Below are 15,018 nucleotides of genomic sequence, written 5' to 3'. Positions count from 1 at the left end.
TCGGGCTTTGACTAAGACCGTCAGTCAGACCTGAGGATTGCCTAGTCAAACCTAGGAGTGCCTGAAATTTGGGCTTTGACAATAACATATAATATATGTTATACTATTAACGGAAACGTTGAAAGAGATAAAAAACGTGACAAACACAGTGTAATCGATACCAAAATTACAAATTGATGAATCATTTACAAGGTCGATCTTCGGTCGCGTACAAACACACAAACCAGTCCTGCGACGGATCAAAACTACGGGCGATCTAATATTTCAGCGAACTAAAATGTTGGGGAGCATAAACGTGCAGATAAAATAGAGGGATTCATGGAGAGATTGGTCGGTGGCAGTCCAAATCTTTTAAAAATACTCTCCGCGTGTGCCCAGCTAATGAAGCAATAATCCTACAAAATTTTTGCAGTTGGATGAATTTGAAATTTTTTAGTTGAAAGACTGATAAATTTTGTACACACTTGAAATAATAAAGAAAGTGAAAAAAGTATATTAAAGTGTGCAAAGATATTTTGTATTTTCCTTAGCTAAGCGCCTTCGACAAAATTGTCATCTTCGGAGCTAATGCTACAATAAAAATTAATCTAATGAGCACAAAGATGTCTTAGTACAAAAGTTTTTTTTAACTTACGTCAAAGTATAAAAAAGAAGTATCACTACTTAGAGTTGTGTGTGTGTGCTTCATATTTAGATGTATTGTCTGATATGCAACTCCTGGTTTTGAACAATTAATAAAGAATGTAAAACACTAAATCAACCACTTAAGCCTTAGAAACATATAAAATTTTGTTCAGGGTATAGGTATCACTCAACCATTACAAGTGTAGATGAGTAGTTGACTGACAATGATTGACACTTGCATGTTGGATTTTAAATGTTTCATCTGTCCGGTGTTGACATCTGACAGTTAATATTACAAATGAAAATTATTGAAAATTATTTACCTATACCATGAACAAAATTTTATACATATGTTTGTAAGGTTTAACCCCTTCGTGCCTGACCGTTATTCGGCAAGTCGGCTCCTATATACGGATTCTAGCGCTTACCGAGCGGCTTCGCACGATCGGTTAAAATACATTATCACACTACAACTAATTCAAGTTAATGTAATAATAACAGCAACTTTAGAAATAAAACTATTTTTATTAAATTTATTATTTGACATAGTATGTGAGTTAAATTAAATTTTATCCATAAAATACCATTTTAAACAAACATTATTAAAAAAGGTAAACAAGATAATTCGGATGGAATTCCGCAGATTATTTTGTGCTTGATATCGGCCCAGTCTCCTAATCTGGGAAATTCCATCCGAATTATCTTAAGCGATAGTAAGGTAACTTGTAAACAGCAGCACAGTAACTTCACCTCCCACACAATCCCATCAGTCAAACATCCAAACAACCTTATCACCAATCAAATTAACTAAATCTAATCTCCTTCTGGACATCACCCACTTTTGGGCGTGGTTTTCCCACTTTTAGATTTGAATAAGGTAATTCCGCCAGAACAAAAATACCTGAAATATGATGCAGATGGTGGCACCGCCGTATATGGTGAAAGAAAACTCATGATGCACCCGTGTGCATCATCGTACTGAGCGGACAGTCAAGCATGATGCAAACGGGTGCATCACCGTACCGAAGGGGTTAAGTGGTTGTTTTAGTGTTTTACATGTCTTTATTAATTGTTCATCACCAGGAGTTACACAGCAGACAATAGGGCTTTTCATCAACTCTCGTTTGTTTCGAGCTTCTGTCATATGTTTTATAATCTGTGCATAATATTCAAATATACACATCATGCAACATATGACAGAACCTCGAAATAAATGAGAGTTGATGAAAAGCCCTATAGATCTAAATATGATGCCCACATACAACTCTAAGTAGTGATATTTCTTTTTTATACTTTGACGTAAGTTAAAAAAACTTTTGTACTTAGACATCTTTTTGCTCATTAGATTAATTTTTATTGTAGCATTAGCTACGAAGATGAAAATTTTGTCGAGAGGCTTAGCTAAGGAAAATAAAAAATATCTTTACACACTTTAATATACCTTCTTCCCTTCCTTTATTACAATTTTTTGCAATCGATTCGTAAGAGTCTTAGGAAACTTTGTGAAGATGACGGTGCCGAAATAAAAACTGCATGGTTTCCAAAGGCATTTCGACGTGATGAACAACGATACATTTTTAGTTCGGAAATAATTGAAAAAAATGAGTTGAATTCCTAGTATTTAAGAGTTTTGCGCTCGCTGAACATGAATATCACGACGGTGATGGTATTCTAGGCACTTGGTGCCCATATTGGGCCTCGTCTGGAGTTTTATAGTAAAATCAGCGAAAACCCATTACACTGAGTGTTTTTGGATACGCTGATCGCAAATATCATGACGACGATGGACGGTGGTCTCCTACGCACCTGGTGACGAGAACAAACCTCATCTCCTGGAGCTTTAAATTAAGATACGAAATCAGTTTGCAATGTCATTATAATCGGGGAGTTTTTGGGGTCACCGATCAGAAATATAATAACGGCGATGGTATCCAACGCACTTGGTGACCAAGATAGGCTTCGTCTCCTGGATTTGTGTAGAAATTCGATACAAAATCAATGAAAATTTGTATTCAACGTTGGCCGAAGATGGTTGATTAAGTTTCTTGATAGAGTTTCACCATGTTCCCGGAGGTTATATCTTTTAACATCGACGTTTAGCCTGATAAATATTCTATCTAATTAGCCCTAAACATCCATCCTTGGATTCCTCTTCCGTCTTCCATGCCTCTCTATCTTGGGCAATTTGCATCCATTTTGACCCAGTGTGCTTCTTCAGGTCATCTGACCATCGCATTTGTGGCCTTCCCCTTTTTCGTTTGTTTCCGTTTAACATCGGCGTTTAGCCTGATCAATATTAAACAAACTGGAACATGAAGTAAAAACCACTTCTATGTAAAAGGTATATTTACTAAAAATTTTTAGAATCCCAATGGATTCAATAAAATGAGTTCAGACTTAGTAGTCATCGTTGACCGAAGATGGTTGATTGGGTCCTCGGGTAGAGTTTCACCATGTTCCCAGAGGTTTAATCCCTGAACATCGGCGTTTAGCAATTTTAAATTTATTTTAACATAATGTAGATCTATTTATAATCACAACCATTGTTTGGTTCTGGGGCTATTTTGCAAGTATTCAAATTCACTGATGATGGACCGATAGGTTTGAAAACGTTCTGATGAACTCATTTTATTGAATCCATTGGGATTCTAAAAATTTTTAGTAAATATACCTTTTACATAGAAGTGGTTTTTACTTGTTCCAGTTTGTTTAACTATAAGGTATACAGCCAACCCAGGGAACTACCCCCTTTTAGTTGATCAATATTACTTCAACATAATGTAGATTGAATTATAATTTCAACCATTGTTTGGTTCTGGGGCTATTTAGCAAGTATTTGAATTCACTGATGATGGACTGATAGGTCCGAAAACGTTCTGAATCGGACATATTTTATTCAATCCATTGGGATTTTTAAAATTTTTAATAAACATACCTATTACATAGAAGTGGTTTTTACTTCATGTTAGAATTTTTTAACTGGTATACAGCCAACCTAGGGAACTACCTTTTTTAATGAAATTTATTTACTCAAAGGTTTCTGGTATCGCTTAATACGAATATTATATAGTCAATGGTTTCTGAGATATCTGGTGTTTAGAAGTGGACCTGTCTACAGTAGTCTTATTGAAATTAGATACAAAATAAGTTGATTCTGCTCGACAGGTGCCTAAGAGACCATCGCCGGCATGATATTCGTGATCAGCGACCCCAAAAATATATTTAAAGTTAAAAATTAGCTTTAATTCACAAACCATACATGCATTGTAATAATGTGTGTAGAAAATCTGAAACCAATTTTTAAAAATTCCGTTTTATAATTTGAGCTGTTTAAAAAGCTGCAGTGAAAGGCATAAATCTCTATTGTCAAAAAAATATATCGCACTGTTAGTAGTGGGATGATTAAACCCGAATTATTGTATAAAAAACCGGCAAAAACTTACATCAATAATTGAGGAAACATTTATGGCTCAAATTCATTTTGCAAATTTTTCAGCGAATTTTTAAAATTACTTTCCCGATATTTTTACGGTATGTTTTTATTAATTGGATTTTATGTAAAATACTGGAATTAAACCAAACAGGAAAATAAATATACGTTGTATTGATTTCCCTCAAAGATAAAACATTGTATTTTTAGCGTAAATCTTCGTATTGATTCCGTTTTTTATAATACGTGTAAAAAAGCCCGGACCTGGCTCGGGGAATCCCAATAGGAGAGTTACTAATGAATATGCATGTTCTGAAAATATTATGTTAAAATACACCCGCTACGTGTGTGATGCGAAGCGAATGCGAAATGTTTAAATTTATCATCAAAAATTGAAATTGGAAAGGCTACCGGTCTGCGTTACTCGATAATTTTAAATCCAAAACGCAGATGTTTGAATCAATTTTGATTTAACATAGGCTGAGTACAGTAAAACTACATTAAAATTAATCAAACTCTGTCAAATACAATAAAATGAACCACACCTGACCATGTATACCTAATCAACACTGTTACACAATATTCTTTCACAATTATCAAAATATTATATACAGCGCGTCTACTAAGGTTGACAACATAAGGGAAAAATTTTCAACGAAACCTTTTTTTCGTTTATAAATTCGCAAAGTCTGTTCGTTCGTGCGTCGCCGCTCCTGCAATATTTGGACTCTACCTAGCGATGGATTCCTTTGTAGTTTTGTCTTCTGAATCCAAATCTGAAAACGGCATTTCGCTATCTCTAACCATCTTCGAGATATCCGACCACAAAGTCGTCATTGTGACGTCACAAGCCTTCTTTAAATATTTCTTTTCTTTCAACAGAGAAACGTCAACTCAACTTGTTTTCGTTTGACGCAACTAAACGTCAACATAAAATTGAAATGTCAAATAAATAAATTATATTTATTTACGTTAATGTAATGTTAAGTTACAGTTCTCTATTTTCAACGAAAACTTTGTTTATTATGTATTTATTTATTTTTTCAATAAAATAGTTTAAATATTAATTTTCTGGCAAATATTTATATAAATAAATATAAACAATAATATGGTATATCTGCTTCACATAACATTCGGCTATAAATCATGACGGCCTGCCCGAGATGCTTATTTTATTTGAGCGGACTACTCAAGATATATAATATTATGTAGTATGTTATATTTATGTATTATTATATATGTACAGCGTGTCTACTTAAGTTGGACACATAATATGGGAAACTTTTTTATTTTTAATTTTACGAAAAAGTTATCCTTCATAAAAAGTTCTGTATGGTCTAAAACCGAATATTCAACCATTAGATATCAAATCGAGGTATGTTATTCAAGGTATGTCAAAAAATATGAAGTTCGATCAAGACTAAAGTACTTTTATTTTTCAAAATATTGAAAAGAGTAATTAGAAAAAGTTGTTTGGAGTTACAAACTGTGTTCTAATATATGCAATTACTTGTACATCCTTCTAATGAAAAAAAAATATTTGAAAATTTTTCTCAAATTATGGATACTCTCAAATTACGGAACATATCATTTTCATTTATAACTCTTTTATTGTTAATTTTACAAAGAAAAGTTATTCTTCATAAAACGATCTGTATTGTCTAAAATCTAAGATGCAATCATCATGTATAAAATTTTATTCGAGGTATGTCAAAAAATATGAATTTCGCTCGAGATTCCTAGTTCACAATATTTAAATTAGGATATAATTGCATATTAAAACATAGCTTTTAATACTAAACAACTAATCATAATAGACATTTTCCATATTCTGAATTTAAATACGTAAATAAACAAAGTTTTCGTTATGATAATGCTCGCATTTTTAGCTTGTTATTATTAGTTGTACGAAAAAATGTATTATTCATAAAAAGTTCTGCATGATCTAAAACCTAAAGGCACCAGTACATGTTTGGCCAACTAGTTGGGCCAATGACTTTGGCCAATAAGTTGATCAAGTTAGAATATTGATTACACCTTGGTGGAGTTGCTCAGTCTGAATTGGCCTCCCGTGGTGTGACTACGGATCTGGAGACTGTAGCAGCCACCAAAATTTATTTATACAACGCTTTCAACTCTTATAGAAAAGTCGAAAAGTGCACCAAGCAAAATGTAGTATCAAACCAATTAAGTATCAAACCAAACACCAAAAGAAAATGCACCAAACGAAAGAAAAAAACAATGGCGTAAAAGACGATCCGATTCCAAGCATCATTAATCTAAAATACGAAATTATAAAATTTAGTTTATTGTTGATCTCCAACTGATTCTCCAAGGGAAGGTAAATGGTAAAAGTGGACCTGGAAGAAGACGCATTTCCTGGCTTCACAATTTACGAAAGTGGTGCCTATAACACGACTACCACTGAACTGTTCCGAGATGAGGTAATAGAAGCAGTACGTAAAGGTCATGGTTACAGAATGGGGAATAAAGAAATCCAAATGCAGACGACGCCGCATTAATCGCCGAGACAGAAGACGATCTCCAAAGATTAACACATATCTTCAATACAACAGCCAAGAAATACAATATGATAATATCAGCAGAAAAAGCAAAATGTATGACCCTACATCTAAATACCCACTACGATATAAAATCGAAATTAGTGGGAAAATAATACAGCAGAAAGCAAGATTTAGAAATCTGGGAATACATATATAACTAGTTACAGAGATTTTAAAGAGGAAGTACGACAACAAAGCTTAAAAGCAAGTAAAGCGGCGGGATCTCTTAATGAAACAATCTGGAAGAACACATCCTAAGAAGAATCTCTTAAGACAAGACACAAAAGCAAAGATCTATAAAGCAGCAATTAGACCTATATTGACATACACGGCGGAGACAAGACTTGACACATCTAATACGAGACAACTACTAGAAACAACAGAGATGAAAATACTCCGACGAATATCAGGGAAAAGTCTGTTGGATAAGGAGAGAAGCGAAAACATAAGAAGATCATGCAATGTGAAGACATAAATGGATGGGTGACAAAACGAAAACAGGAGTGAAACGAACACATTAGTAGAATGGCAGAGGAGAGGATAGTATGAATATCACAAGTCACCAAATGGACGAAGAAGTATTGGCAGACCAAGAAAAAGATGGTGCAATAACTTAAACAATTTAGGAGGCTAAAATTGAAGAAGAAACAGGCTTTAAAGCCTACAAACAAGAAGGAAGAAGAAGAAGACCTAAAAATACTTAACGTTTCGACTTCTAATCGGAAAAAAAGAAAGTTAAGTGCCATTTGTCAATAACGAAAATACCTGGCGGTTGTACTCACCTTATCAACAAATTGTACTTGATTTTTTTTATAACGATTTCCAGTGTGGAAATAGAAAAGTTAGCAGAAATTAAATCCCTTTGAAAACTCGGTGGTAAGATACTATGGGACAAAGCTACAGATATACGACGGGGATGACAGGTTGAGAACATTAATAACTGGATAAGATGCAGAAGAGGAGAATTGAAATAACCGCATAAGCCGAATAAGAACAAATTAGAGTAGTAAGGACGACGAGAGAAGGTTCCTCAATAGGAAAACGATCAGTGGGAAGATCACGAAAACGATGGAACGACGACATACTGGAGCCACATTGAAAAAACTGAGAGAGTTATTTTTAAACAAAAAGAAAAAGAAGAAAAGAAGAAGTTTCGCCTCGGATATTATACAATTTTACGTTACGATAAAGGCATATATCTATCTGAATAAATAATAATTTCTGGAATAATAATTTCTGGAGATCTGAAACAAATATAACAATTTTCAGATTTCTTATAAAATATTTTACCTCATCACAAGTACTTCTCCATAAACCGAAAATTAATGTGGACTGGGTTACGTTGAATACGTCTTCACGGAGTAAAATGAAAAGTTGAAAGTTCTTTCGAGTTTACTTTCAAACTTAACGTCTAGAATATTTACTTTGGGATAAATTGCACTCAAAACTTCGCATTGCAATCCAAAAGATAAAACATTTACGCTTGTTATAGTTTTATTTTAAAAATGAAACAAAAATTACTTTATTCCCATAGAATCCTTAAGTATAGTGACAGGTACACCACCGGATTTAGAGTAAAGTATTAAAAGTTACAAAGAAAGACAGATGGAATTTAAGAAAAGTTTGAGTGTACGTTACAAATTATTTAATGTTATAAAGAAGTTCTAACTAAACAATCTTGAAAATATACATTCATGGACAGAAATATGGAATATTTTAAAATTATCGTAAACATGTTCAATATGATGGGTTCGTGTTACCCAAACACTTATTTTAGAAAGAAATGTTTATTTAACAGGTTTTTTCTACAACCGTGTTAAAAATGCAATTCTTAGAACTCCATACGTGCATTAAAAATGTTACTTTAAGGCACTAGTGCTTTAAAATATTTTTAAGGCACTGCAGTTCGTATTGACCTTATAGACAATATTGATGTAATGTCAAAAAATATAAAAATGGAATGTCAGTCAAGTTTAAGTAAAAGTTTTTGTAGATATTGTCCTGTAACTCGCTATCGCTCATTCTGCAAACTTTCACATGCGTGCCTTAAACGTGTACTTTTAACACTTATATCATAAATAACTATGGCGGAAATAATTTAAAAAATTAAACGTTGAAATTTTTGAAATGACAACTAAAAGTAGCCTGACACTACGTACAGTGGCATAACAAATTCCGTCCAGTCCCCCTCCCAGAATTGGAAATGGGGCCCCCTTTTAAAAATTACTATATGCGACTTGTGTGACACAAACTTGTATGCGTTATAGTGTAATTTTCAGAGTCACCACCGAAGTGGTCAATACTTTTCGAGTTATTTGCAAGTAAAACTGTTCATTGTTCAACAAAAGAAAAACACGTTTCAGGAGGTTTTTCGCAAAAAAATCAAAAAGTAAGTATTTAATCGAAAAAATATTCTTAGCAAAGATGTAGCTTAATAAAAAAATGAAGAAGTGTATCGACCCAGTAAAAGCAAACTTGTAGCTCTTGAAAAATTGTGCCTATTCTTCAAATTCCAATTCGAATATTTCAACTTGAAATAACCAAAAAATCAAGAACTTTTCGTGGAAAATTTCTTAAATCTTTTTTAAAGTGTTTAAGAAAAGCCTTATTTTAATTTTTAATTAAATTAACCCATTATTTTGGTAAAAAAAATTGTGAAAATCTCCCCCTATTTAGCACCCAAAGTGAATCTAATCATTACCGCTTTATACATGACTTAACTTTTTTTTATATGACATTTAATTTCATCGGTTCAAAATGCGTATTTTCGAAAGGGTTCTAGTTGAAAGGGTTTGAACGAGTCCCTAATCACGAGTGTAGCCAAATTTTGAACAGCCACATCTCTGTTTTACAAATTTTGTCTTAAAAAAAAACAAAATAAAACCAAATTATTTATTAAACCAAAACCTAATGTCTTTACTCTTTGAGATTTCTTTTGCTACAGTAAATTTTTTTTTCAAAAATAACCAAATTGTTTGAAAAATAAGAACTTTGAACCGATCAAACCTACAGATCATATAAACGATAGATATAATATTATACAGTTGACTCCCTGAATCTTCTTTACTTGTGAGTCATTATTTAAAGCATACGAAATAAGTCGATCATAAGTCGGAAATTGAAATTTATTAAACGCAACAGCAAGTCACTTACTGTCACTTGCTGTTACGTTTAGTAAATTTCAATTTCCGACTTATCATCGACTTATTTCGTATGCTTTAAATGATGACGCACGGGTAAAGATTCAGGGACTCAACTGTAAAGTAAATGGTAAAGCGCTCGCGATTAATTTTATTTTGGGTGCTAAATAGGGGGAGATTTTCACGAGTTTTTTTTACAAAAAAAGGCCAACTATATTTTGAGCGTAACTGGCTTAGTTTTGATGCTAGAACCTTTTATAAAAAAATAAAAATAAAAATAAAGTTTTTTAACATTTAAAAAAGTTTTAGTGAATTTTTCCCGAAAATTGCTTTATTTTTTGGTTATTTCACGTAGAAATATTCGATTTGCAATTGACGAATACGAACAATTTTTCATGGGCTACAAGTTTGCTTTTACTGTGTCGATAGACTTCATGAATACCTACATTATTTTTTTTGTTTTTTTTATAAGCAACATTTTTGCTAAAACTGTTTTTATGATGAGTTTTCGATAACATTTAATTCGGTAAAATACTTATTTTTTGAGTTAATTGCGAAAAACCGCTTGAAAACGTAGTTTTTTTTTTGTTGAAAAATAAAGATTTTCACTCGCAAATAACTCGAAATGTATTGACTTAGATAAAGACACTCTAGAGAACTAAAGTTGCTTATAATTAGTAAATATATCTATTTCCGGACTTATTTTAAACCTATGTTTTTCACCCCCGAGAAGGGGTGACTTTAACCCCCCAAGTAAAAGCAGCCAATGGCACAAGTCCAACTATGAAGTGGAGGGTAAGTAAAACCTAAATCCAAATTGTCAAGCAAATCCGTCGTGACGCTGATAATTACACTCAAAAACGGTCATTTACTTGGATATTAGTGTATTCAGGCACTGTTTATGACAACTTATATTTTCATATTTGTTCTATATAATAAAACATAAAAAAATTTAATAAATGATGACATTATTGCATAGTGTTATTTTTATGAGATTTTTTTTTTAACATCCATTTATTTACAATCTGTAATAATGATTACAATAAGTAAATTGTTTAACAATTAAAAGAGACTTGCAGGAGACTGTCCAGTGACAATAACCTATGAAATCATAATTTTAGTACTTAACAAAATTATTTGTGACTAATAAATAAAACCCTATAAATAAAACTCTAAAAAATAAAATATTTTTGAAAATTTAAAATTTAAAATCTTGTTTGTAGATCGCTTGGAGTGTGGCGCTTTAGTCTTCTGTTTACTTGGGGTCTCATTAGGTTCTTCGCTAGCCTGTTGGGGTGGTTTTGTAGTCGGATGTCGTATTTTTGGGCGTAACTGGCAATTTCTTCTTTGACAGTCTTCATTTGGAGATCACGATTGATGTGTTCATTGGGCATGTACCACGGTGCATTTGTGATAATGCGCAAGGTTTTCGATTGGAATCTCTCCAGGATGTCGATATTGGATCTCGACGCAGATCCCCACAGTTGGATACCATAGCTCCATATTGGCTTAATCACTGCCTTGTATACTAAAATCTTATTGTACAAACTCAGTTGTGACCTTTTTCCTATCAGCCAGTACATTTTATTGAGTTTCAGACCCAACTGTTTTCTTTTCGTGAATATGTGTTTCTTCCACGTTAATCTGCGGTCCAAGTGCATACCTAGGTATTTTACATCATGCTTTTGTTGTAGTACTTGATTATTTAATGAGACCGTTGGGCACGTATCTTTTCGATTAGTGAACGTTATATGTACTGACTTGCTTTCGTTTACTTTAATTCGCCATGTTTGTTACCAGATATTTATTCTGTCGAGATTTCTCTGGAGCAGTTGCGAGGCGATGTACGGGTTTGAGTGAGCTGCAATGATTGCTGTGTCATCTGCATATGTGGCTGTGATGATGTTTTGGCTTGTAGGAAGATCTGCTGTGTAGAGTAGGTAGAGAACTGGTCCAAGGACACTACCCTGAGGTACTCCAGCTTTGATTGGATATAAGTTAGTGCACTGATCTTTAACTTTTACAAGGAAATGGCGGTCGGAGAGATAGGACTTGAGGATTAGAAAGAAGTTGAGAGGAAGGACTTTTCGTATTTTGTATAGCAGGCCAGTGTGCCAGACTTTATCAAAAGCCTGCGAGACATCCAAAAAGGCTGCAGAGCAGTATTGCTTCTCTTCTAAGGCTTTGTTTATGGAATTGCAGACTCGATGAATTTGCTCGGTGGTAGCATGTTGTTGTCTAAATCCAAACTGGTGGTTGGGTATTAGCTGCTTTTCCACGAGGATTGGCTGTAATCTGTCTAGTAAGAGTTTTTCAAAAACCTTTGACATCACTGAAAGTAGACTGATAGGTCTATAGGACTTAACTTCTTCTACAGGCTTGCCTGGTTTGGGTATTAAGATGATTTGTGCCACTTTCCACAAAAGGGGATAGTAACCAGTTCTTAAGATTGCGTTAAAAATCTGTGTCAAATATTGCACTCCTTTCTTTGGAAGTTCTTGTAAAATTCTTGCAGTGATTAAGTTGAACCCTGGGGACTTTTTTTTATTTTTATGAGATTTTTATGAGATGAACAACTATCTTCGTGCACGACTATCAACGAATATAATCTACAATTTTATTAATACATATCTATCTGATGGGCTACTCCATTTTCAATACTGCACTGCTTAAGAAACGTTCCGTGTGCATGCGTAAAATAATACTAACACATTTTTACATAATAAGACGACAAGATGGGGCCCCTAACATATTGACCCCACCCCCCCCCCCGCAAGCTTCATGCTGCGGGGGCCTCTGTGCCTCTGACTACGTAAATGTTACTTAAGATATACGTCACACTCTCCTCGAACTTTATCCACTGCCTGTAACCGTCTTAGAATACTCTGAATTAAATCTTGAATATATGTTTGACGAATTTCATTCCATTCTTCTGGTGCTGCAACCCTTAGGTCTCTCAGTGTCATAGAAACAGGATTCCTTTTCCAGATATAACTTTTTAAAGTGTCCCTTATTCTTGAACAGATTTAAATCAGGGCTATATTGTGGCTAATATAATATTTAAGCAAAATAGTTTAAGCCTTAAAACTAACTAATAATATTATATAGAACATTCATCCTCCCAGTGCTGACATACCGGTTAAAAACATGGACCATCTCCAAAATAGATGCAAATCGTCTGGTCGTCTTTGAAAGACAGATACTAAGAAGAATAATGGGGCCCAAGCTGTGAGAATTTTATTTGGAGAATGCGATATAATGTAAATTGTACAAGAAGGATAATATAAAGGAATAGTAAATGGTGGAGATGTAATATCTTTTATAAAAAATTCTTAAATTCTTCATTTGTAAAGATCAAATAAAAATTACTCTGCCAGACGAACCCTATTAGCAGTAACGGTAGGAAAAAGGAATAGAGGTAGATCAAGACCGAGATGGAGAGACGCTGAAGACGAGGCAGTAAGTCGAACAGAAACGACTGGCGAAATAGACTGAGGGAGATACAGGCTCAACTAGGGCTGTAGCATCAATAAGCAATAACAGAGTTTTTATTAGAACAACTTAATATTTGGAACAATTATACTGTAGATTTTGAGATATTCTGAGATATTTTGTCGTTATAACAATAGATAATAACGTAGAATATTGATCAAACCATTTAAGTAACATTCGTGGATATATTACATTGAGAATTACCATAGAAAACATATAGTAAAGATAAAGAACTTATATATCGATATAACATCTAGTAGTACTTACTCTGATCAAAAACTACCGATCCTTTTACGACTCAATAATTACCATTATTACCTCATTTGAAAGCTCTGGTTGACAAATTGGTAAGTGATACAGCAATTAAAAGCAGAAGACTCTATATATTATAGAGTTGACAATTACTACAGTTTGACTTATACCCCAGGCTGTGGGTGAAAAAACGTGATATAATTCAGGAATTTTTGAAACCTATCAGGTGTTGTAAAGGACGATGCCAGGAATAACTTATACTAAAATGTAACCAAAAATTTTGTGCGGTTTTTTATTTATGACGATTTTCATTTGTTAAATTTACAATTTTTAAAGATTTTTAATTTTGCAGCTTAGGATATTCATTTTAGAGAAAACCTTTTAAATAGAAAATTGTAGTAAATTAAAAAACCTACAATTTGAGCTGTGGCAAGTTTAATTTCGTTAATATGTTATTGCAAAACAGCCTGCGAAAGGTCCAAAATGGCCGTTTATTGCAATTGCCTTATTTATTGTAAAAATTACTTTTATGTATTTTTTAAGACTTTACAATAAAGATCTTTCAATGCTAAACATAAAAAAAAATTGTGCCCGATTAGTGAACTTATTGTTTAGATATTATAATTTGTTTATCTCAAGACGTCAAATGTCCAAGGCTATAACTTTTTGAAAAAAAAATCGTACAGAGTTAATCTAAGATCCACTCTCCTTCCAAAGACTTATATTTTCATATTCTAATGTAAATAAATGCGTATAACATTTTTCAACCTCTTATTTCGGGTTTGAAAATAAGGAGGCAAATTTCGTTATAAACATTTAGAACTGAAGCCGCTCCTGTACATCCTATGAGTTTTTAACTTGCAGGTTATTGTTGCTGAAGACAAAATAAAGATTGAAAACTAAATAAAAATTTTCTACGACCAACTAAAGCCAAGATAATTGTTTTTGTTTTCTTAAATCGTAGTGACTTTATTTATAACAATTAAGAAATTATTTCACAGTCATTGACTAAAGAAAGACTTATGTTATCTTAAAATAAAAATTATTTTAACCAAAAATTACATTTAATTATTAAACATGATTTTCAACATGTAATGGATTTATTTTTCGTTACGACTCTGATTTATTGTGTCGGTTGACCTTAGCAACGGCTAGCAACTTATAATACATTGTATCACGGTTTTTGCTTTAAATTTTAAAGCATCGCTTGGATTGACATGAAATTTGGCAAAGACATAGATAACATGTTAAAGAATAAAAATGATATTGGGCCTCTGTGTGCTTTTGTCTTGGGGGTGAGGTTCACCCCTTATGAGGGGTGAAAAAATATATGTTCAAACTAAGTTCGGAAATGGATAAAACGTCTAATTCTAAGCACTTTTCGTTCTATGGCATTTTTTCACGAAGTTAATATCTTTCGAGTTATTTTCGAGTAAATACCTTAATTTTTCAACAACAAAAAAAATCACGTTTTAGGCGGTTTTTGACAAATAACTCAAAAAATAAATGTTTTATT

At 33.1% G+C, this 15,018-nt stretch overlaps 1 protein-coding gene across 1 annotated transcript in view; it reads right to left on the bottom strand.

The window, feature by feature from the left end:
* The window catches only part of LOC114326047 (cell adhesion molecule DSCAML1), a 1,142,530-nt gene that overhangs the window by 277,445 nt on the left and 850,067 nt on the right, over window positions 1-15,018 (bottom strand). The window lies entirely within an intron of this gene.

The sequence above is a fragment of the Diabrotica virgifera genome, chromosome 6 (genome assembly GCF_917563875.1).
Source record: "Diabrotica virgifera virgifera chromosome 6, PGI_DIABVI_V3a".
NCBI lineage: Eukaryota > Metazoa > Arthropoda > Insecta > Coleoptera > Chrysomelidae > Diabrotica > Diabrotica virgifera.
This window is presented reverse-complemented; position numbering and strand designations above follow the sequence as displayed.